The following is a 25,496-nucleotide window of genomic DNA, read 5'->3' on the forward strand; positions in this document are numbered from 1 at the left end:
AGGATACGGGCTCAATCCACAGATCTAACAGCTCTTGTCTAGTATAAAGCCTAAGAGGGGCTAAGCCCTTTTTAGAGGTAAATTGGCCAGGGTTCCTGGTTCCTGGCGACATCCAGGTGCGGACGGGCACAGACAGACTTGCCTTTGGCGTGCCACCGCCACGCCTGCTGCGCGTGGTCTGAGACATCCGGTTATATAGAGGGGGCTGGGGCACTAGAGCGCCAAACTCCCTCTAACCGGAAGAGGAAAAGTGTACAGAGCCTCCCTCCACAACAATCGAGCAGGGCTCGTGGTGGACTGGGGAGAGGGAAACAAGGAAAGCAACAAGGTGAGCAACAGAAAAGAAATTAGAAAAATCTTTAAAATGCCAGGTAAAAACAAAATGCAAAAACGCTGCTCAGCCCTGCAGCTTCTATCGGAGCACAGCACGCAGTTCCTCTTATATGCTTCTTCTAAACTTTATGAATTGTATGATCTTGTTTATGGTTGACTAATAAACTATATAAATAAAAATATTAATAAAGACTGCGGCAAGCCCACTTTTCACAGAGTCATCAAGATAGGGGACTTTAGTTTTTCCTGATCTCGATGATGGGCCATGACTACTGTCATCACTTTCATGAACACCAAAGAGGGGCTGGTGATCTGGAAATGGAGCATGTCAAACTGAAAGTGCTATTGACCTACCTTGAACTGCATATAACATCATTGGGACTGCAGGACGGGTATATGGAAATACTTATTCTACAAGTTAAAGAACACAATCAAAGTCATCAGGGCCAAGAGTAAACAGGATCTGGACTAGCATGAGCAATTTGAATTTGTTCCTCCACAGGAAGGCATGCATAGACCAGCCATCCAAAATAGGCCTGTGGTCCTCATCATCCTTCTTAGGAATGAGGAAATAGCAAGATTAATAACCCTCACCTTTTTCAGAGTTCCAGACCCTTTCAATGGCACCTTTGGAGAGCAACAGCCGTACCTTCCATAGCAAAATGGGCAGGTGCTCATCAGATCTGTGCCCTGGTTTGAGATGAATAGAGTGTCGACCAGACAGAAAAAATAGAGTATAGCCATTTTGAACGATTTGCAAGATCTCTCTGCCATGGAGAAAATGTTGAATCCTGCCACCCACCGGTCGGTCGTACACCACTAAGGACAAAACAAAGTGGTTTCGTTTCCATCGAAGAAGAGACACAGGAATTGGAGGACTGAAGCTTCTGCTGGCCTGCATGCTGCCTTCCAGACTCCGGTGCGCAGCATCGAAAGGACTGTGGTGTCTGCTGTTCTGGGTTGAAAGGCTATCTTGGTCTATATGCAAGACCTGTGAATTTGCCCCTAAGCTTTCAAAACTGATGTGTAAATTGTTCAGCAGCAGTGACCTAATCTCAAAGTGACTACAGTAAACCTACTGTTCTTGAAGCATTCCAATGCAGTGTCTGCTTTATCACCGAAAAGGAGGCACCCATCACAGGGCATATCTATGAGTGATGCTTGTACATTGCCGAAAAAAGCAGTGGAAAGCATCAATGTGGGGTGGTGAAGTAAGAAACTAGTATCAGCTGCTCTCCACAGGCAATCTGTAGTATGCAGACCTAGGGGAATAATATATTTGCCTGCATCCTGTCAACCACAAATTGTCTGAGACCATCTTCCAGGACTCCCAGCAAGATCTCACTGGACATGTTCCAGAGGGCATGTGTGTAGCCACTCAACAAATAAACAGCATTTACAGATCACAATGCTAGGCTGGCAGAGAAAATCACATGATTGTCAATCGCATCAATCCTTTTGGACTCCTTTTCCAGAGTAGTGATTGGAATGCAGTTAGGATTGACCTTCCTGGTCAAGGCCTGAAGATTAAGGCTCTGTAGAGTTTGGTGCTTGGTGAGAAAATCCAGATCAGCAGGTGCCAGTCTATGACATTTGGCCACCTGCCCATTCAAAGATGAGCAAGAACAAGGTGTGGACCAAGCAGCCTTCAAAGTATCAGTGAGGGCAGCAAGGGTTCAGAAATGGCTGGCCTAGGCTGTAAGGTCTTTGTTAGGACATTTATTTTGGTCTCAACTGAGGGTAGTTGCAATTCTAGTGTCTCAGCTGTCCTCTGGGGCACCGAAGCAAATAAAGCACGCTCTTCCATTGGTGGCCCAAGTGGCCTAAAGGCTCATTGGGCAGGGTCCATTGTATTTACAAAGTAGGACATGATGATCTAAGTTTAATATGTCCTAGCAGTAAAAAGCTCCTAAAATTGTTTTTCACTGTTGTAAGGCCTATTGCTCCCACTGAATTAGTTACCTTATTACATTAAAGAAGTGATAACTTTTGATTGGGAGCAGATGGAGATATGGTGTTTACACTCAAATAATTGTAATTTAAAATCATCTTTAATGGCGAAGTCGGATTTTAAGTCACAATTCTGAAAATGCCACTTTTAGAAAGTTGGCCTTTCCTTGTCCTAACCATTTGTGCCTTCGGCCAGTGTCCTGGGTGACTTGACTGTGAATGACTCTGCAGTTGAGGTTTGTGTATTCCTCCCTGACAGTAACACAGAAGGTACTAGGTGTGGGTAGGATGGGCCAGCCCGCCAGGATGGCTGGGTGCAGAGTTCTATCTTGTCTAACTTACACTTCAAAGGACTTGCCTCCATGACACACTAAACAACCTGGCACTAGTCTTTTGTCACCCAAACTTCTTGGAGCCTTGACAGGGGAAGGACATTCATTTCCAGAACCAGATGTAGGGGTCATAGAGAGAATCCCCCCATTGGCATCAGGTATGAATATTGGACGTTCAGAACCACTCATTAGTAAACTCCTGGACCTGTGGACTGCTTTGTTCCCCAGAGGACGGTCCTGCTGTTTGAGGCCTGCCTTGTTCCTCACAGGCTGCTCTTCTGCTACCAGAAGACTGTCCCATTGCTTGAGGCTAGCCTAGTTCCCCCAGAGGACTGCCCTACTGCAACCAGAGGACTGCCCTGCTGCTTGAGGACTGACTTGCTCTCTGAGAAGGAAGACTGGACATGTTCCCTTTATCCCAGGCTCACCTGAGTGACTCCAAGGATCAGTTGGCTGACCTCCAGTCCAAGCTACAGGGACACAACAAGCTCCAGAGGCTTTCCTGCAACTGCCCACTTGACCTGCTGCACTGGACCTGCCTGGACTTGCAACTGAACCTGCCTGAGCCCAGTCGGCCACTGCTAGAGTGAGTCCCTGATCGCTAAGAGGTGCCTCCATGGGACCTGGACCCTTGGCTGGCATCAGCTGAGGTCCTTCTGAGAAGAAAGGTGAAATCCTGAACTTTTGGCCTCTTCGCGACCGCAAAGTGGCCTGTCCATGCTGAGATGCTGCCGCTTGCAAAGACCACCAATGTGATGGTCTGACGAACATGACTATTCACACTTCAGTGATTGTCAGCAATGACCAGCAATGCAAGATCTGGACTTTGTGCTACAGCCACGACAGCCCATAGTGGCTACCAGCGCAAAGCCCCATCAACGACCGTCTGTGACACCTGACTGGTTCTTTGCGTTACAGTGATGACAGTCCATGCCACCCTGACTGCTCTTTGTGCTACAGCGATAACCACCCACAAAGCTCTCCCTGCTCCTTAAGGCATCCTCCAATGGAACAGGACTCTTCGTGCCAGAGTTGAAGGTAACTTTTTGTATAAACTAGCCTAGCATCTGGCCTGTGCTCCATCATGTTCGGCCTGAACATGTGTCTTTCCTCCAGTCTAGCACGACCATATGACCACGAGTGGTGCTTTGTGCTTTCAGGTACTATAGCTGTATAAAACCTTTAAATTGCATATCTCCGGTTCTACTGATTGGACTTTTGTTGTTCCGGTATAATTTTATTTATTGAAATTTACTCTAAATTGGTTTGGGATCTTTCTTATGCAGTGTTTTCACTTTATTACGGTTTGTGTGCTGCATAAATACTATACACTTTGTCTCTACGTCAAGCCTGACTGCTTTGTGCCAAGCTACCAGAGGGTAAAGCACAGGTTCAAGGAGTGGCTTTTGTGATTCACATTGACAAGGAAAGTGGTTGTTGCATGAGTGGGGCTTCCACCCCACAAACCCAATAACCCAAATTGTTACAGAACCTAAATTAAAATAGAGCTTTTGCTGGTATATTCAACATGGGTGCGCTGGGTTAGAGACAGGTTCCAAGATGACAGTTGTACTTTAGTAATTTCATAGCTCTACATCAAATCAGTTAGAGACATAGTTGGTTTGGGATCTGATAGTGTCATCAGCATTTGGCTATCTTCCCGCACCAGTGGATTTGGTGCCAGCGTTGGTATAGAGGGTACCGGCATGGATCTTAGTCGGAGTGGACGTCGGTACGGGCCTGTGTAATGGGTCCCATGGGACAAACAGCAGTAACCCAACTGAGGGTCCCTGCCAATCTGACGGCACTAAAGATGCACTAGTGGAAGCTGAAAGCGCACCGGAAAATCTGCAACATGGCCTCCTAGAAGGCCTCAATCTGCTGTGGTGTTGATGGCAACTTGGGAAATTCAGGGCATGTCAGAACCAGCTGAGGAATCAGTTCATGGCAGGACACCTCGACTGGCCATGACTAACATAGTAATGCCCTCATGCATTCTCTTTGGAGTCACAGTGGTGGGATAGGGTTAAGTCCTCTTTCACTTTCTTGTATTTGGACTAAGTCTTACTGAAGGACTTAAAGCACAAGGTTGAGCAGCCACGAGAACAGCCTTGGGACCAGGTCTGCCCCGTGACTTGGATCAGGAGCGGGACTTATGAGAAGGCTTTAACTTTTTTTTGTCTTCTGCAACATACAGCTTCACCTCCCAGTCACAGATCACTTTCAAGTGCCTGAGGCTCACTTATTACATGATTTAGAGTTGTGGCTGAGACCAGACACAAAAGACACTCCTCCTGAACGGTCCATGACCTACATCTGCTTCTGGCAGTCATAGCATGGTTTGAAACCTGGAGTTTTGTATGGGGACACCACTCCCTAGCACACTGGTTTGAAATAATTTAGAAGTCATAGAAAAACTCACAATGGTTGGAGCGGAGCTCTGGATCCATGTTTGAAGGCACAGAAAAAAAAGAGCTGCTGTCAACATGCAGGGGTGGCGTTTAAATGGAGTATCCAGTTTATAACCTGGGCAGTGTTCTAAGGTGAGGAATAATGGTTAGAAGTATCCATCAGAACAAAAGTGTAATATTGTAAAAAGGAAACGTCTGTTTCTGTGTTTCCCTTTCATTTGCATACTTTCAAAGTGGCGTTTGCCATGCACAACTACTTTAGATAGATCTGACTTTATAGCCAACAGTGCTTTGCATTCTGGGTACACAGCAAATGAATGCTGCCTGTGCCATTTCATGTTCCTATTTGCTATCTGCTGATGTCTTATTTTCATATATAGTCTTTAGCTTTACTTTTGCTATTTGCTACTACTGTTACTATGCTAAGAAATGCAAACAACCACATAAGAAACCTTGTTGCACATTTATATATCTCATTGTACGTTTAGATTTCCTTTGAAGGCATGCTCGGTGCATACCCTGGACATGCACTGAGCATGTCCTCAAGGAAGGTATTTTAATCCTCAAGACATGCTCCAGTTTGCCATATATTGCCTACTAATAGCTCTAGTTAGCTTACCCCGTCACACCCTGCGATTCTTTACTGATCTCAGCTCCACTAGTTTTTCTTTTTTTTCCTACACTTAGAAGATTTTGGTATCCATGCCCATCTAATGATCAATCTCACAGTGGAAATGGATTCTCCTAGGAGATGCCAACCAGGGATTTTGTTTTGAATAATTGTTCTTCCACCTCTAAATGTGTTTCTTTATCTGCACTTGAGCATGTGTGATCCCTTTCAATGTGTGCATGGGTTTTCTGTGTGCATGCACCACGCAAAAGTGAAACCCACTGGCTTTGTTGCTCTTTCTATGTGTAGTCTTTGGTGCCCTTTTGTGACTTCTTCCCTTTCCATTCACTTCATCGGCAAACTCATTCTAAACTTAGAAAACCTAACATTTGCACACGGAATATTTATCAACGGAAACCTTCAACGCCATTTTCTATAATCCTTCCTCAAGCAATTAAGCTGCAAATGCATTTCTGGTAAGTAGAGGATTACTGCTCCCTGGAGCAAAACACACATACGTAGTGCCTGTTAGCACTGGTGCTTTAGTTCAGTGGGAAGCCATGCGACAGAATAAACCAGTCAATAGGGCAACGCATTTCACTGCCTGCTGGTTTTGGCGAATTGATTATCTGAACACTAAAGAAGATTAATTCCCGTTGGTAGATGGAACAGCAGTTACAATGAGAGCAGCAGTTCCGGTTAAAAGAAGATAATAAAGATGTGTTTAAAAAGAGAACTTTCAACAGCACAGGTCTATTTTGCAATTTACGCATATAATAAAACATCTTTTACGAACTACATCCATGGGCCAGATTTTAAAAAAACACTTTTGACTGACGCTATTTTGTGTCCTTGGTGGCAAGTTAAAGTAGTGCTTGATGCAAGCACGTTTTACCATCGTGTGATAAATGCTTGGTTCTGGAGAGAATATTTGTGCATATTTGATGTACAGCATATTGTTGTGGTGGTCGTATGTTTTGTTGTATTTTTCTTGCTGATGCGTTTTCTGCTGCATTATTAAAATGGGATTTTGTTGTTTTGTACTGTGACTGTTGTGCTGTGTCCTGGTTTGATTGTTTTGCTGTGGCCTGTTATCTTTAATAGTTTTATCTTGTTTGTGTATGTTATAGTGTTATGCTCCATTGTTTCTTTTAGATATGTCAACACATACTGCTATATTTCACAGCACATACCTTTTAAATTCCAGTAACTTGTTGATTTCAACCATTTATCTGGGTCTAAAGTGGTGAAGTGCTGCTTTAGCTCTTAAAAAATGTAAAACACTTGTCAGTCTAAAACCGTGGCCGAGAGCTGTGTTACATTATCACTGCAAAGCTTACTTTTTTAGAACAGCAAATACCAAACAATGTGCCAGTGCTGCACTTGATTTACAACAACATTTTTTGCTGCGTGTATTGATTGAAACAATACACGCTGGTTGTTGTATCTCATTCTGCCTCGTGGTTTTTGTTGGCCTCTTCCTAAAAAAGACGGCTGCTGTTGGAAATTTTGTTGGAAGTTACCTCGTCTATTGTACTCTGGACGGCTGTTGGGATTTTCTGTTTCACTTCCACTTGATGAAGATGATGTTTCTGAGAAGGTTATAAAGTTGTTTCTAGATCTGCCTTGAAATTCAGGCAGATACTTTTGTGCTTCCGGTCTCGAATAGAAATCAGTTTGGAGGTAGGGGTATGTTTTTTCTATAGAAAAGTTCTTCTTATCTTTTTTCGAATTTAGTACCCTTTTGATTGATTGAAAAATCCTTAAATTCCAAAATTTCCTTTTCGACTTTCTCAAGGAGTGTTTTAGAATCCGTGATAAGTTGGTTTGATTTACTGTCCGATTCTAAGGCGGCTATCTCTTCCAATTGTTGTTTCGATAATCTTTGTGCTGTCTCGACAGTCAGGACCATTAGGTCTCTGCTGCATTTTGTTTCAATCAAACTGTAGCCTTTCTTCTAAATAGAATCCTCTGTGAAAATCACTGGTACATTGCGTATCTGTAACCCTCCCGGGATGGTTCCTGCTCTTAGATGTTCGACGAGGAAGTGGCCGTGGAGATCAGTTCTAATTTGTTTCTTTTTAAGTCTAATAAGTCTATCCGATTCATTTATAATTTTGGCTGTGGCACTCAGAGAAACAGAGGCAAAAAGTGGAGGGTCATTGATCAGTTTTGAAATATGTTCTTCGCTATAAGCGAAGGTGTCGCCGTCAGTCATGGTCGTGCAAAACAAAAGCAAAAACTTAGTCCACCAACTACACTTGTCTATACACAAAACAATCCTAGTAATCATTCTCAATACCTCTAAGACTTATGGACAATGGCCATCTAAACACAGCCTACAACAACTCCTATTTGTGGGGTTATACCTTACTCCCTCATACAACCTCGCGGGCATGCACCCGCTATATAACCGAAAACAACAGTCTTGGGTCTTGGCTTAATGGCAGCAAGGCCTAGCCTAATAATAGCAAATACCAAACAATGTGCCAGTGCTGCACTTGATTTACAACGACATTTTTTGCTGCGTGTATTGATTGAAACAATAACACTGATGACTACTTTTTCAGTCAGATTTAATCAAACGCAAATCATTGAATTACATTAAATTTTCTTTACAACAAATATTCCATAGCCCTAATACCACATCTCATAGTGGTATCCACATTGTTTTTTGAACATGAATTTTTAAATTTTTAGACACCTCCTAACGTTATACAACAATATTGACATATACATCACTCACTTTCTATACACTCATACCCACTCACACCCATTCATCTCCTTTATCACATTAAAACAGACTCAGTGATATTGCATCCATAAAACAACAAAAACGGCCATCCACATAAACAGTGTTTTGAATTTTTAGAGAACTTTGTTCTTTGTTTTTAAGTTTTCACTAATAGATTGGCCATAGATTATAAGGTCTACGCGTTTCGAATCCCTTTTCTTCCTGGGACCCTCGTCAGGACCAGTATTCACTGAAAGAAACAAACAAAACTTTGTTTACCCAATGCCCTGCCTCTCTATGCCTCGAAACTCTGCCATTGCTTTCATCGCTTACCTGCAGTTTAAATGCAGTCAGAAACACTCCAAGAATATTAGGCGTATTAAGCGTCCAACCTCTGCCTAAAAGCATACAATACAGAACCGGTTGAAAAACCAACTCAAAATATGTCATTCATCGTTGTTACTGTCGGCCTATTAGGTCACAATATTCGTCATTTATTCTTACTTGAGGTGTCAGCTGGTGGAAAGGACTCAAGTAATTCGTAGCGTCCCACAATCTGTAGAGTGAATCAATGTTTAAATTTAGCATAAATGTATTGTCAAATGAACTGTGCAAATGAAAAAGAAAATGGCAATGGTTGCTATGCGCTACCTTTAATGGATCTTGGTCCGTGGACCGGAGTGGCTTCGATGTTGCCAGTTGCACTCGTAGCGCTGTGAAACGAAGGGAACAAACGTGAGGAATTCCTTCTCAAAAGTAGTATGTAAAGCAGCAGGTCGTACTCTTTGACACCTATTTTCAGGGAAAGAGTGTAATCTTACCTTTGTGGAACGAGCGTCCAACGTGTCTGTGGCGTACTAGCAAACAGCTGCTCTGCTTCTTTCCAATGCCGTGGAACTTTTTCCAGCTTGATCTGGACGCGTGACGTGTGTTTGACGCGACCATGTGGTACTTCTAGGAAATGTAGTTCATAAAGCACTGACTTGTAGTTTTCTTTGCCCTATCTTAGCAAAACGCCCAATTGGATTGTCTGCAAAACTTTATTAGTTGGATGTTGTCTATTTTCAGGCGAAGAGTGTAATCTTAACTTTGTGTGACAAACGTCCGACGTATCTGTGGCAGACTAACAATCAGCTGCTCTGTTTCTTTTCAATGCCGTGGATTTTTTCGGCTTAATCTTGACGCGTGACGTGTGTTTAACGCAACCACGTGGTACTTCTTGGAAATGTAGTTCGTAAAGCACTAACTTGTAGTTTGGCAAGACTCCCAATTGGATTGTCTACAAAACTTTATTAGTTGGATGTTGTCAATTCTTTGGCAGGCCAGAATAGTATTGGCCGATGTACTGCCTCTCGAGATGGACCGGTATTCCCGAATGTTAGCCCGATTTATAGGTGGCTCCTTATGCATAAAGGGCGGCTTAAGTCGAACGTTTAACACACTATGATGCAAAGGCATGATGCTGGCTTAGCCATCTATGCCATCTGATAAGGTAATTTCCGGGTTCTATGTGTATCTCACTCCCTCCCTTCATGCCTTTTCACAGATATTTCTTTATAGTCGTGTCGTTATAGAATATGCACCCGCACACGCCATGTATAATACTTGAAGTTTCAAATCCTGTAGCTCAAAGTTGCACCGGTGGTATTTAAAGATTATAGATTTCTGATAATTCGTTTAGACCATCCACTGATGTATTAAATTTGATGATCAGCATTGCTTCGCATCTCAATAATTTAGAATCCAAATCTCCTCCTCTAACATCTTTTTCAACTTTCGAAATGGTAGTCCATCTTAAATCTCTTTCAGTGTGGTTGTTCAAAGACCAATGGTTAACCAAAGGCGCATTTTGGACCTGTTTTCGAATTCTTGATTTATGTTGTTGAATTCTATGTCTGATTTCTTGGTTTGTCTTGCCAATATACAACTTGTTGCAAGGGCACAGTATACCATACACCACGTACTTGGATTTGCAGTTGGAAAACGTATCATGTTTCCAATGGGTACCATTAAACGAAAAGAGATCTCCTTCGATGGTTGACTCGCAACAGACGCATGTGCCACATTTATGATGTCCATGGAGTGGCGGTAGATTTAAGAAACTTCTGATTGTCACATTTTTGGTTTTCGGCATAGCGGCTCGCACAATCTGGTTTGCAATACTTTTATCCTTTTTAAAAGCAAATAGTGGGACTTCTTTGAGCGATGGATCCAGATTTTTTACAAGATGCCAATTTTGGTTGATTGTCTTCTTTAGCCAATTTGATGTAGGGCCGACAGTAGATACACAGACAATCCTGTCTGTTTTGATTTTATTTTTTCTCTCTAATAGAACTTCACGAGAAGTCCACCATGCTCTCTTAATTGCCTTTTTAAAGAGCTTTTTAGGGTATCCTCGGAGCAGAAGATTGTTTTTGAGCAAATCCGCGTGGAGAAGATATTCGTCCTTGAACGTACAATTGCGTCTGATATGCAAAAATTGCCCATAGGGCAAATTTTCTTTGAGACTCCTTGGATGATTGCTTGAAAAGTGTAGGGCTTTGTTCCTGTCTGTCTTTTTCTTGTACAATGTTGTAGCTATAGTACCATCAGTGGCATAGACTTCAACATCTAAAAATTGCATTTTTGATCTTGAATAATTAAGACTGAATTTAATGTCCGCTGTCCTGTTGTTTAACCAAACGAAAAATGACTGTAATTGATCTTCTTCACCAGTCCAAATCATAAAAACATCGTCTATATATCAGACCCAGCTGTCGATCCATTCTGCAAAGGGATTGTTGTTATATACGAAGGCTTCTTCGTATTTCGACATGTACAGGACTGCCAATTCTGGGGCGAAAGGACAACACATTGCTACGCCCTTTATTTGGTAGAAGAACTCATCATTGAAACTGAAGTAGTTGTTTTTTAGTGCAAACGTTGCTAACTCCATGATGAAATGAGAGGGAACTTTCTCTGGTTTTGGTCTGCTATTGAGAAAACTGTCCAATACTGCTAGGCCTTCGTCCTGTGGTATCTCTGTATACAATGACACTACATCTTCTAGCGTAACTAGAAAATTTGTGTTTTCTTCAAACTTCATCAGTTCTAATTTTTTCAGGAAGTCTGTAGTGTCTTGCAGAAATGATTTGACCTCCTGCACAAACGGTTTGAGGAAAAAATCAACAAACGTAGAAATTGGTGCCAAGAGTGATTCACAGCCCGAGACTATTGGTCTTCCCGGTGGGCAAGATGGATCTTTATGTACTTTAGGTAGTACATAGAATATTGGAATACGTGGATGTTTATTTCTCAAATAATCGTATTCCCTCTTTCCTAAAAAACCTTGGTCAAAGCCTTTTTGGAGTATGTTGAATAGTTTACCCTGTAGTTCGAAAGTGGGGTCACGTGCTATCTTTTTGTAACAACGTTCATTGCTAAGTTGTTTGTTGACTTCTGTCGTGTAGCTGTCTGTCCCCCAAACAACAATTGATCCGCCTTTATCGGCTTGCTTGGTTGTTATTGGTGGATCATTTTTTAGCTCAGTCAGAGCCTCTCTTTGGACTTTTGTAATGTTTGATTTCGTATTTCTTTTGCGCTTTTTTTCAACATCTGAGATGGCAGATAATACTACTTTTTCGAATAAAATGACCTCTTTTGGGACTTTTCCTGGTGGTGGACAGAACGTGGATTTCTTCCTAAGTCCTGTAGTTTCAACATTGCTGATGGCTGGGTTGTCTCTAATGTAGGTGGTTAAACGTCTTTTTCTGCAAAATACGATGACTTCTGTTTTGATTTGGATGAAATTGGTGTCCCTTGAGGGGACAAAAGACAGGCCCTTTTCAAGAATACTTAGTTCCAAATTTGTCAAGATTTTGTCCGATAGATTGTAAATAGGTGACTTATTTAGTTCTTGTAATTGTGTCTCCTTGTTGACATTTCCCACGGCTGGTTGTTGTATCTCATTCTGCCTCGTGGTTTTTGTTGGCCTCTTCCTAAAAAAGACGGCTGCTGTTGGAAATTTTGTTGGAAGTTACCTCGTCTATTGTACTCTGGACGGCTGTTGGGATTTTCTGTTTCACTTCCACTTGATGAAGATGATGTTTCTGAGAAGGTTATAAAGTTGTTTCTAGATCTGCCTTGAAATTCAGGCAGATACTTTTGTGCTTCCGGTCTCGAATAAAAATCAGTTTGGAGGTAGGGGTATGTTTTTTCTATAGAAAAGTTCTTCTTATCTTTTTCGAATTTAGTACCCTTTTGATTGATTGAAAAATCCTTAAATTCCAAAATTTCCTTTTCGACTTTCTCAAGGAGTGTTTTAGAATCCGTGATAAGTTGGTTTGATTTACTGTCCGATTCTAAGGCGGCTATCTCTTCCAATTGTTGTTTCGATAATCTTTGTGCTGTCTCGACAGTCAGGACCATTAGGTCTCTGCTGCATTTTGTTTCAATCAAACTGTAGCCTTTCTTCTAAATAGGATCCTCTGTGAAAATCACTGGTACATTGCGTATCTGTAACCCTCCCGGGATGGTTCCTGCTCTTAGATGTTCGACGAGGAAGTGGCCGTGGAGATCAGTTCTAATTTGTTTCTTTTTAAGTCTAATAAGTCTATCCGATTCATTTATAATTTTGGCTGTGGCACTCAGAGAAACAGAGGCAAAAAGTGGAGGGTCATTGATCAGTTTTGAAATATGTTCTTCGCTATAAGCGAAGGTGTCGCCGTCAGTCATGGTCGTGCAAAACAAAAGCAAAAACTTAGTCCACCAACTACACTTGTCTATACACAAAACAATCCTAGTAATCATTCTCAATACCTCTAAGACTTATGGACAATGGCCATCCAAACACAGCCTACAACAACTCCTATTTGTGGGGTTATACCTTACTCCCTCATACAACCTCGCGGGCATGCACCCGCTATATAACCGAAAACAACAGTCTTGGGTCTTGGCTTAATGGCAGCAAGGCCTAGCCTAATAATAGCAAATACCAAACAATGTGCCAGTGCTGCACTTGATTTACAACGACATTTTTTGCTGCGTGTATTGATTGAAACAATAACACTGATGACTACTTTTTCAGTCAGATTTAATCAAACGCAAATCATTGAATTACATTAAATTTTCTTTACAACAAATATTCCATAGCCCTAATACCACATCTCATAGTGGTATCCACATTGTTTTTTGAACATGAATTTTTAAATTTTTTAGACACCTCCTAACGTTATACAACAATATTGACATATACATCACTCACTTTCTATACACTCATACCCACTCACACCCATTCATCTCCTTTATCACATTAAAACAGACTCAGTGATATTGCATCCATAAAACAACAAAAACGGCCATCCACATAAACAGTGTTTTGAATTTTTAGAGAACTTTGTTCTTTGTTTTTAAGTTTTCACTAATAGATTGCCCATAGATTATAAGGTCTACGCGTTTCGAATCCCTTTTCTTCCTGGGACCCTCGTCAGGACCAGTATTCACTGAAAGAAACAAACAAAACTTTGTTTACCCAATGCCCTGCCTCTCTATGCCTCGAAACTCTGCCATTGCTTTCATCGCTTACCTGCAGTTTAAATGCAGTCAGAAACACTCCAGGAATATTAGGCGTATTAAGCGTCCAACCTCTGCCTAAAAGCATACAATACAGAACCGGTTGAAAAACCAACTCAAAATATGTCATTCATCGTTGTTACTGTCGGCCTATTAGGTCACAATATTCGTCATTTATTTTTACTTGAGGTGTCAGCTGGTGGAAAGGACTCAAGTAATTCGTAGCGTCCCACAATCTGTAGAGTGAATCAATGTTTAAATTTAGCATAAATGTATTGTCAAATGAACTGTGCAAATGAAAAAGAAAATGGCAATGGTTGCTATGCGCTACCTTTAATGGATCTTGGTCCGTGGACCGGAGTGGCTTCGATGTTGCCAGTTGCACTCGTAGCGCTGTGAAACGAAGGGAACAAACGTGAGGAATTCCTTCTCAAAAGTAGTATGTAAAGCAGCAGGTTGTACTCTTTGACACCTATTTTCAGGGGAAGAGTGTAATCTTACCTTTGTGGAACGAGCGTCCAACGTGTCTGTGGCGTACTAGCAAACAGCTGCTCTGCTTCTTTCCAATGCCGTGGAACTTTTTCCAGCTTGATCTGGACGCGTGACGTGTGTTTGACGCGACCATGTGGTACTTCTAGGAAATGTAGTTCATAAAGCACTGACTTGTAGTTTTCTTTGCCCTATCTTAGCAAAACGCCCAATTGGATTGTCTGCAAAACTTTATTAGTTGGATGTTGTCTATTTTCAGGCGAAGAGTGTAATCTTAACTTTGTGTGACAAACGTCCGATGTATCTGTGGCAGACTAACAATCAGCTGCTCTGTTTCTATTCAATGCCGTGGATTTTTTCGGCTTAATCTTGACGCGTGACGTGTGTTTAACGCAACCACGTGGTACTTCTTGGAAATGTAGTTCGTAAAGCACTAACTTGTAGTTTGGCAAGACTCCCAATTGGATTGTCTACAAAACTTTATTAGTTGGATGTTGTCAATTCTTTGGCAGGCCAGAATAGTATTGGCCGATGTACTGCCTCTCGAGATGGACCGGTATTCCCGAATGTTAGCCCGATTTATAGGTGGCTCCTTATGCATAAAGGGCGGCTTAAGTCCAACGTTTAACACACTATGATGCAAAGGCATGATGCTGGCTTAGCCATCTATGCCATCTGATAAGGTAATTTCCGGGTTCTATGTGTATCTCACTCCCTCCCTTCATGCCTTTTCACAGATATTTCTTTATAGTCGTGTCGTTATAGAATATGCACCCGCACACGCCATGTATAATACTTGAAGTTTCAAATCCTGTAGCTCAAAGTTGCACCGGTGGTATTTAAAGATTATAGATTTCTGATAATTCGTTTAGACCATCCACTGATGTATTAAATTTGATGATCAGCATTGCTTCGCATCTCAATAATTTAGAATCCAAATCTCCTCCTCTAACATCTTTTTCAACTTTCGAAATGGTAGTCCATCTTAAATCTCTTTCAGTGTGGTTGCTCAAAGACCAATGGTTAACCAAAGGCGCATTTTGGACCTGTTTTCGAATTCTTGATTTATGTTGTTGAATTCTATGTCTGATTTCTTGGTTTGTCTTGCCAATATTGGTTTCAAACAAGGGGGATGGAGAAGGGGGGCTTTTTCTGCTCAAAATGGAGCAGGAGGTCCAAACAGGTAGGGTGCCCCAACAGCTAGACTACCAAGAGGAGTGTTACCTATTGTTCCTCAATTGAAAGAGAAGGTTGAGAGTGGATCATCAAGAAAGCTGGATTAGACTCCAAGTGTGATATGTACGGAGTGGGTAATCCTTTTGTTGGATTTTAATGCCCTCACACACCCTTTCAGGTGTCATGCTTCATCATCTGGGCTGCTCCTCGTCGGGCCGGCGGTGCAATGCCCAATGGGCTCCCTTAAAAAGGGGCACTTTGTCGGAGTTCTTTTATCCAACAGCCGTTTGGTGAAGTGCGGGTGTGGGGGCCTGATTGATGTAGATTAGCAAAAAGTGATTTAAAACAGGGTCGAGAGTACCAATATAGGGAATCAATTTTATTCTAGAGGTCTCCTTCCCTGATTAAAAAGGTGTGTTTAACACTCGGTAGAGTTTAATGTGTGAAACAGGGGAGGGAGGGGGGGATCACAACTCACAACATATAGATGGACGTGAAGACAAGGGGGGGGCATCAGTACAAAATCAATGATAAACAGTTAAAGACCACACTGGTGCGCTAGGTCGCAGGTGGTGTGCGGAGGATAAAGTAGAGCGAGTGCACGAGCTCCAAGTGAGAAACATGTTGACCACTTATATTGATTTTAAACACTCTAATTAGAGACATTAAACTCTACCGAGTGTTAAACACACCTTTTTAATCAGGGAAGGAGACCTCTAGAATAAAATTGATTCCCTATATTGGTACTCTCGACCCTGTTTTAAATCACTTTTTGCTAATCTACATCAATCAGGCCCCCACACCCGCACTTCACCAAACGGCTGTTGGATAAAAGAACTCCGACAAAGTGCCCCTTTTTAAGGGAGCCCATTGGGCATTGCACCGCCGGCCCGACGAGGAGCAGCCCAGATGATGAAGCATGACACCTGAAAGGGTGTGTGAGGGCATTAAAATCCAACAAAAGGATTACCCACTCCGTACATATCACACTTGGAGTCTAATCCAGCTTTCTTGATGATCCACTCTCAACCTTCTCTTTCAATTGAGGAACAATAGGTAACACTCCTCTTGGTAGTCTTGTCTTGCCAATATACAACTTGTTGCAAGGGCACAGTATACCATACACCACGTACTTGGATTTGCAGTTGGAAAACGTATCATGTTTCCAATGGGTACCATTAAACGAAAAGAGATCTCCTTCGATGGTTGACTCGCAACAGACGCATGTGCCACATTTATGATGTCCATGGAGTGGCGGTAGATTTAAGAAACTTCTGATTGTCACATTTTTGGTTTTCGGCATAGCGGCTCGCACAATCTGGTTTGCAATACTTTTATCCTTTTTAAAAGCAAATAGTGGGACTTCTTTGAGCGATGGATCCAGATTTTTTACAAGATGCCAATTTTGGTTGATTGTCTTCTTTAGCCAATTTGATGTAGGGCCGAAAGTAGATACACAGACAATCCTGTCTGTTTTGATTTTATTTTTTCTCTCTAATAGAACTTCACGAGAAGTCCACCATGCTCTCTTAATTGCCTTTTTAAAGAGCTTTTTAGGGTATCCTCGGAGCAGAAGATTGTTTTTGAGCAAATCCGCGTGGAGAAGATATTCGTCCTTGAACGTACAATTGCGTTTGATATGCAAAAATTGCCCATAGGGCAAATTTTCTTTGAGACTCCTTGGATGATTGCTTGAAAAGTGTAGGGCTTTGTTCCTGTCTGTCTTTTTCTTGTACAATGTTGTAGCTATAGTACCATCAGTGGCATAGACTTCAACATCTAAAAATTGCATTTTTGATCTTGAATAATTAAGACTGAGTTTAATGTCCGCTGTCCTGTTGTTTAACCAAACGAAAAATGACTGTAATTGATCTTCTTCACCAGTCCAAATCATAAAAACATCGTCTATATATCAGACCCAGCTGTCGATCCATTCTGCAAAGGGATTGTTGTTATATACGAAGGCTTCTTCGTATTTCGACATGTACAGGACTGCCAATTCTGGGGCGAAAGGACAACACATTGCTACGCCCTTTATTTGGTAGAAGAACTCATCATTGAAACTGAAGTAGTTGTTTTTTAGTGCAAACGTTGCTAACTCCATGATGAAATGAGAGGGAACTTTCTCTGGTTTTGGTCTGCTATTGAGAAAACTGTCCAATACTGCTAGGCCTTCGTCCTGTGGTATCTCTGTATACAATGACACTACATCTTCTAGCGTAGCTAGAAAATTTGTGTTTTCTTCAAACTTCATCAGTTCTAATTTTTTCAGGAAGTCTGTAGTGTCTTGCAGAAATGATTTGACCTCCTGCACAAACGGTTTGAGGAAAAAATCAACAAACGTAGAAATTGGTGCCAAGAGTGATTCACAGCCCGAGACTATTGGTCTTCCCGGTGGGCAAGATGGATCTTTATGTACTTTAGGTAGTACATAGAATATTGGAATACGTGGATGTTTATTTCTCAAATAATCGTATTCCCTCTTTCCTAAAAAACCTTGGTCAAAGCCTTTTTGGAGTATGTTGAATAGTTTACCCTGTAGTTCGAAAGTGGGGTCACGTGCTATCTTTTTGTAACAACGTTCATTGCTAAGTTGTTTGTTGACTTCTGTCGTGTAGCTGTCTGTCCCCCAAACAACAATTGATCCGCCTTTATCGGCTTGCTTGGTTGTTATTGGTGGATCATTTTTTAGCTCAGTCAGAGCCTCTCTTTGGACTTTTGTAATGTTTGATTTCGTATTTCTTTTGCGCTTTTTTTCAACATCTGAGATGGCAGATAATACTACTTTTTCGAATAAAATGACCTCTTTTGGGACTTTTCCTGGTGGTGGACAGAACGTGGATTTCTTCCTAAGTCCTGTAGTTTCAACATTGCTGATGGCTGGGTTGTCTCTAATGTAGGTGGTTAAACGTCTTTTTCTGCAAAATACGATGACTTCTGTTTTGATTTGGATGAAATTGGTGTCCCTTGAGGGGACATAAGACAGGCCCTTTTCAAGAATACTTAGTTCCACATTTGTCAAGATTTTGTCCGATAGATTGTAAATAGGTGACTTATTTAGTTCTTGTAATTGTGTCTCCTTGTTGACATTTCCCACGGCTGGTTGTTGTATCTCATTCTGCCTCGTGGTTTTTGTTGGCCTCTTCCTAAAAAAGACGGCTGCTGTTGGAAATTTTGTTGGAAGTTACCTCGTCTATTGTACTCTGGACGGCTGTTGGGATTTTCTGTTTCACTTCCACTTGATGAAGATGATGTTTCTGAGAAGGTTATAAAGTTGTTTCTAGATCTGCCTTGAAATTCAGGCAGATACTTTTGTGCTTCCGGTCTCGAATAAAAATCAGTTTGGAGGTAGGGGTATGTTTTTTCTATAGAAAAGTTCTTCTTATCTTTTTCGAATTTAGTACCCTTTTGATTGATTGAAAAATCCTTAAATTCCAAAATTTCCTTTTCGACTTTCTCAAGGAGTGTTTTAGAATCCGTGATAAGTTGGTTTGATTTACTGTCCGATTCTAAGGCGGCTATCTCTTCCAATTGTTGTTTCGATAATCTTTGTGCTGTCTCGACAGTCAGGACCATTAGGTCTCTGCTGCATTTTGTTTCAATCAAACTGTAGCCTTTCTTCTAAATAGGATCCTCTGTGAAAATCACTGGTACATTGCGTATCTGTAACCCTCCCGGGATGGTTCCTGCTCTTAGATGTTCGACGAGGAAGTGGCCGTGGAGATCAGTTCTAATTTGTTTCTTTTTAAGTCTAATAAGTCTATCCGATTCATTTATAATTTTGGCTGTGGCACTCAGAGAAACAGAGGCAAAAAGTGGAGGGTCATTGATCAGTTTTGAAATATGTTCTTCGCTATAAGCGAAGGTGTCGCCGTCAGTCATGGTCGTGCAAAACAAAAGCAAAAACTTAGTCCACCAACTACACTTGTCTATACACAAAACAATCCTAGTAATCATTCTCAATACCTCTAAGACTTTTGGACAATGGCCATCCAAACACAGCCTACAACAACTCCTATTTGTGGGGTTATACCTTACTCCCTCATACAACCGCGGGGGCATGCACCCGCTATATAACCGAAAACAACAGTCTTGGGTCTTGGCTTAATGGCAGCAAGGCCTAGCCTAATAATAGCAAATACCAAACAATGTGCCAGTGCTGCACTTGATTTACAACGACATTTTTTGCTGCGTGTATTGATTGAAACAATAACACTGATGACTACTTTTTCAGTCAGATTTAATCAAACGCAAATCATTGAATTACATTAAATTTTCTTTACAACAAATATTCCATAGCCCTAATACCACATCTCATAGTGGTATCCACATTGTTTTTTGAACATGAATTTTTAAATTTTTTAGACACCTCCTAACGTTATACAACAATATTGACATATACATCACTCACTTTCTATACACTCATACCCACTCACACCCATTCATCTCCTTTATCACATTAAAACAGACTCAGTGATATTGCATCCATAAAACAACAAAAACGGCCATCCACATAAACAGTGTTTTGAATTTTTAGAGAACTTTGTTCTTTGTTTTTAAGTTTTCACTAATAGATTGGCCATAGATTATAAGGTCTACGCGTTTCGAATCCCTTTTCTTTCTGGGACCCTCGTCAGGACCAGTATTCACTGAAAGAAACAAACAAAACTTTGTTTACCCAATGCCCTGCCTCTCTATGCCTCGAAACTCTGCCATTGCTTTCATCGCTTACCTGCAGTTTAAATGCAGTCAGAAACACTCCAAGAATATTAGGCGTATTAAGCGTCCAACCTCTGCCTAAAAGCATACAATACAGAACCGGTTTAAAAAACAACTCAAAATATGTCATTCATCATTGTTACTGTTGGCCTATTAGGTCACAATATTCGTCATTTATGATCCATCAATAACAATCAAGCAAGCCGATAAAGGCGGATCAATTGTTGTTTGGGGGACAGACCGCTACACGACAGAAGTGAACAAACAACTTAGCAATGAACGTTGTTACAAAAAGATAGCACATGACCCCACTTTCGAACTACAGGGTAAACTATTCAACATACTCCAAAAAGGCTTTGACCAAGGTTTTTTAGGAAAGAGGGAATACGATTATTTGAGAAATAAACATCCACGTATTCCAATATTCTACGTACTACCTAAAGTACATAAAGATCCATCTTGCCCACCGGGAAGACCAATAGTCTCGGGCTGTTAATCACTCTTAGAACCAATTTCTAAGTTTGTTGATTTTTTCCTCAAACCGTTTGTGCAGGAGGTCAAATCATTTCTGCAAGACACTACAGACTTCCTGAAAAAATTAGAACTGATGAAGTTTGAAGAAAACACAAATTTTCTAGTTACGCTAGATGTAGTGTCATTGTATACAGAGATACCACAGGACGAAGGCCTAGCAGTATTGGACAGTTTTCTCAATAGCAGACCAAAACCAGAGAAAGTTCCCTCTCAATTCATCACGGAGATAGCAACGTTTGCACTAAAAAACAACTACTTCAGTTTCAATGATGAGTTCTTCTCCCAAATAAAGGGTGTAGCAATGGGTTGTCCTTTCGCCCCAGAATTGGCAGTCCTGTATTTGTCAAAATACGAAGAAGCCTTCGTATATAACAACAATCCCTTTGCAGAATGGATCGGCAGCTGGGTCCGATATATAGACGATGTTTTTATGATTTGGACTGGTGAAGAAGATCAATTACAGTCATTTTTCGTTTGGTTAAACAACAGGACAGCGGACATTAAATTCAGTCTTAATTATTCAAGATCAAAAATGCCATTTTTAGATGTTGAAGTCTATGCTACTGATGGTACTATAGCTACAACATTGAACAAGAAAAAGACAGACAGGAACAAAGCCCTACACTTTTCAAGCAATCATCCAAGGAGTCTCAAAGAAAATTTGCCCTATGGGCAATTTTTGCGTATCAGACGCAATTGTACGTTCAAGGACGAATATCTTCTCCACGCGGATTTGCTTAAAAACAATCATCTGGTCCGAGGATACCCTAAAAAGCTCTTTAAAAAGGCAATTAGGAGAGCATGGTGGACTCCTCGTGAAGTTCTATTAGAGAGAAAAAATACAATCAAAACAGACAGGATTGTCTGTGTATCTACTTTCGGCCCTACATCAAATTGGCTAAAGAAGACAATCAACCAAAATTGCATCTAGTAAAAAATCTGGATCCATCGCTCAAAGAAGTCCCACTATTTGCTTTTAAAAAGGATAAAAGTATTGCAAACCAGATTGTACGAGCCGCTATGCCGAAAACCAAAAATGTGACAATCAGAAGTTTCTTAAATCTACTGCCACTCCATGGACATCATAAATGTGGCACATGCGTCTGTTGCGAGTCAACCATCGAAGGAGATCTCTTTTCGTTTAATGGTACCCATTGGAAACATGATACGTTTTCCAACTGCAAATCCAAGTACGTGGTGTATGGTATACTGTGCCCTTGCAACAAGTTGTATATTGGCAAGACAAACCAAGAAATCAGACATAGAATTCAACAACATAAATCAAAAATTCGAAAACAGGTCCAAAATGCGCCTTTGGTTAACCATTGGTCTTTGAACAACCACACTGAAAGAGATTTAAGATGGACTACCATTTCAAAAGTTGAACAAGATGTTCGAGGAGGAGATCTGGATTCTAAATTATTGAGACGAGAAGCAATGCTGATCATCAAATTTAATACATCAGTGGATGGTCTAAACGAATTATCAGAAATCTATAATCTTTAAATACCACCGGTGCAACTTTGAGCTACAGGATTTGAAACTTCAAGTATTATACATGGCGTGTGCGAGTGCATTTTCTATAACGACACGAATATAAAGAAATATCTGTGAAAAGGCATGAAGGGAGGGAGTGAGATACACATAGAACCCGGGAATTACCTTATCAGATGGCATAGATGGCTAAGCCAGCATCATGCCTTTGCATCATAGTGTGTTAAACGGGCGACTTAAGCCACCCTTTATGCATAAGGAGCCACCTATGAATTGGGCTAACATTCGGGAATACCGGTCCATCTCGAGAGGCAGTACATCGACCAATACTATTCTGGCTTGCCAAAGAATTGACAACATCCAACTAATAAAGTTTTGTAGACAATCCAATTGGGAGTCTTGCCAAACTACAAGTTAGTGCTTTACGAACTACATTTCCAAGAAGTACCATATGGTCGTGTCAAACACACGTCACGCGTCCAGATCAAGCCGGGAAAAGTTCCACGGCATTGGAAAGAAGCAGAGCAGCTGTTTGCTAGTACGCCACAGACACGTTGGACGCTCGTTCCACAAAGGTAAGATTACACTCTTCCCCTGAAAATAGGTGTCGAACATCTAAGAGCAGGAACCATCCCGGGAGGGTTACAGATACGCAATGTACCGGTGATTTTCACAGAGGATCCTATTTACAAGAAAGGCTACAGTTTGATTGAAACAAAATGCAGCAGAGACCTAATGGTCCTGACTGTCGAGACAGCACAAAGATTATCGAAACAACAATTGGAAGAGATAGCCGCCTTAGAATCGTACATTAAATCAAACCAACTTATCACGGATTCTAAAACACTCCTTGAGAAAGTCGAAAAGGAAATTTTGGAATTTAAGGATTTATCAATCAAAAGGGTACTAAATTCGAAAAAGATAAGAAGAACTTTTCTATAGAAAAAACATACCCCTACCTCCAAACTGATTTCTATTCGAGACCGGAAGCACAAAAGTATCTGCCTGAATTTCAAGGCAGATCTAGAAACAACTTTATAACCTTCTAAGAAACATCATCTTCATCAAGTGGAAGTGAAACAGAAAATCCCAACAGCCGTCCAGAGTACAATAGACGAGGTAACTTCCAACAAAATTTCCAACAGCAGCCGTCTTTTTTAGGAAGAGGCCGACAAAAACCACGAGCAGAATGAGATACAACAACCAGCCGTGGGAAATATCAACAAGGAGACACAATTACAAGAACTAAATAAGTCACCTATTTACAATCTATCGGACAAAATCTTGACAAATGTGGAACTAAGTATTCTTGAAAAGGGCCTGTCTTTTGTCCCCTCAAGGGACACCAATTTCATCCAAATCAAAACAGAAGTCATCGAATTTTGCAGAAAAATACATTTAACCACCTACTTTAGAGACAACCCAGCCATCAGCAATGTTGAAACTACAGGACTTAGGAAGAAATCCACGTTCTGTCCACCACCAGGAAAAGTCCCAAAAGAGGTAATTTTATTCGAAAAAGTAGTATTATCTGCCATCTCAGATGTTGAAAAAAAGCGCAAAAGAAATACGAAATCAAACATTACAAAAGTCCAAAGAGAGGCTCTGACTGAGCTAAAAAATGATCCATCAATAACAATCAAGCAAGCCGATAACGGCGGATCAATTGTTGTGTGGGGGACAGACCGCTAAACGACAGAAGTCAACAAACAACTTAGCAATGAACGTTGTTACAAAAAGATAGCACGTGACCCCACTTTCGAACTACAGGGTAAACTATTCAACATACTCCAAAAAGGCTTTGACCAAGGTTTTTTAGGAAAGAGGGAATACGATTATTTGAGAAATAAACATCCATGTATTCCAATATTCTACGTACTACCTAAAGTACATAAAGATCCATCTTGCCCACCGGGAAGACCAATAGTCTTGGGCTGTGAATCACTCTTAGAGCCAATTTCTAAGTTTGTTGATTTTTTCCTCAAACCGTTTGTGCAGGAGGTCAAATCATTTCTGCAAGACACTACAGACTTCCTGAAAAAATTAGAACTGATGAAGTTTGAAGAAAACACTAATTTTCTAGTTACGCTAGATGTAGTGTCATTGTATACAGAGATACCGCAGGACGAAGGCCTAGCAGTATTGGACAGTTTTCTCAATAGCAGACCAAAACCAGAGAAAGTTCCCTCTCAATTCATCATGGAGTTAGTAACGTTTGCACTAAAAAACAACTACTTCAGTTTCAACGATGACTTCTTCTACCAAATAAAGGGCGTAGCAATGGGTTGTCCTTTCGCCCCAGAATTGGCAGTCCTGTATATGTTGAAATACGAAGAAGCCTTCGTATATAACAACAATCCCTTTGCAGAATGGATCGGCAGCTGGGTCCGATATATAGACGATGTTTTTATGATTTGGACTGGTGAAGAAGATCAATTACAGTCATTTTTTGTTTGGTTAAACAACAGGACTGCGGACATTAAATTCAGTCTTAATTATTCAAGATCAAAAATGCCATTTTTAGATGTTGAAGTCTATGCCACTGATGGTACTATAGCTACAACATTGTACAAGAAAAAGACAGACAGGAACAAAGCCCTACACTTTTCAAGCAATCATCCAAGGAGTCTCAAAGAAAATTTGCCCTATGGGCAATTTTTGCGTATCAGATGCAATTGTACGTTCAAGGACGAATATCTTCTCCACGCGGATTTGCTCAAAAACAATCTTCTGCTCCGAGGATACCCTAAAAAGCTCTTAAAAAAGGCAATTAAGAGAGCATGGTGGACTCCTCGTGAAGTTCTATTAGAGAGAAAAAATACAATCAAAACAGACAGGATTGTCTGTGTATCTACTTTCGGCCCTACATCAAATTGGCTAAAGAAGACAATCAACCAAAATTGGCATCTAGTAAAAAATCTGGATCCATCGCTCAAAGAAGTCCCACTATTTGCTTTTAAAAAGGATAAAAGTATTGCAAACCAGATTGTGCGAGCCACTATGCCGAAAACCAAAAATGTGACAATCAGAAGTTTCTTAAATCTACCGCCACTACATGGACATCATAAATGTGGCACATGCGTCTGTTGCGAGTCAACCATCGAAGGAGATCTCTTTTCGTTTAATGGTACCCATTGGAAAAATGATACGTTTTCCAACTGCAA

This window comes from Triturus cristatus, chromosome 10 (assembly GCF_964204655.1).
Source record: "Triturus cristatus chromosome 10, aTriCri1.1, whole genome shotgun sequence".
NCBI lineage: Eukaryota > Metazoa > Chordata > Amphibia > Caudata > Salamandridae > Triturus > Triturus cristatus.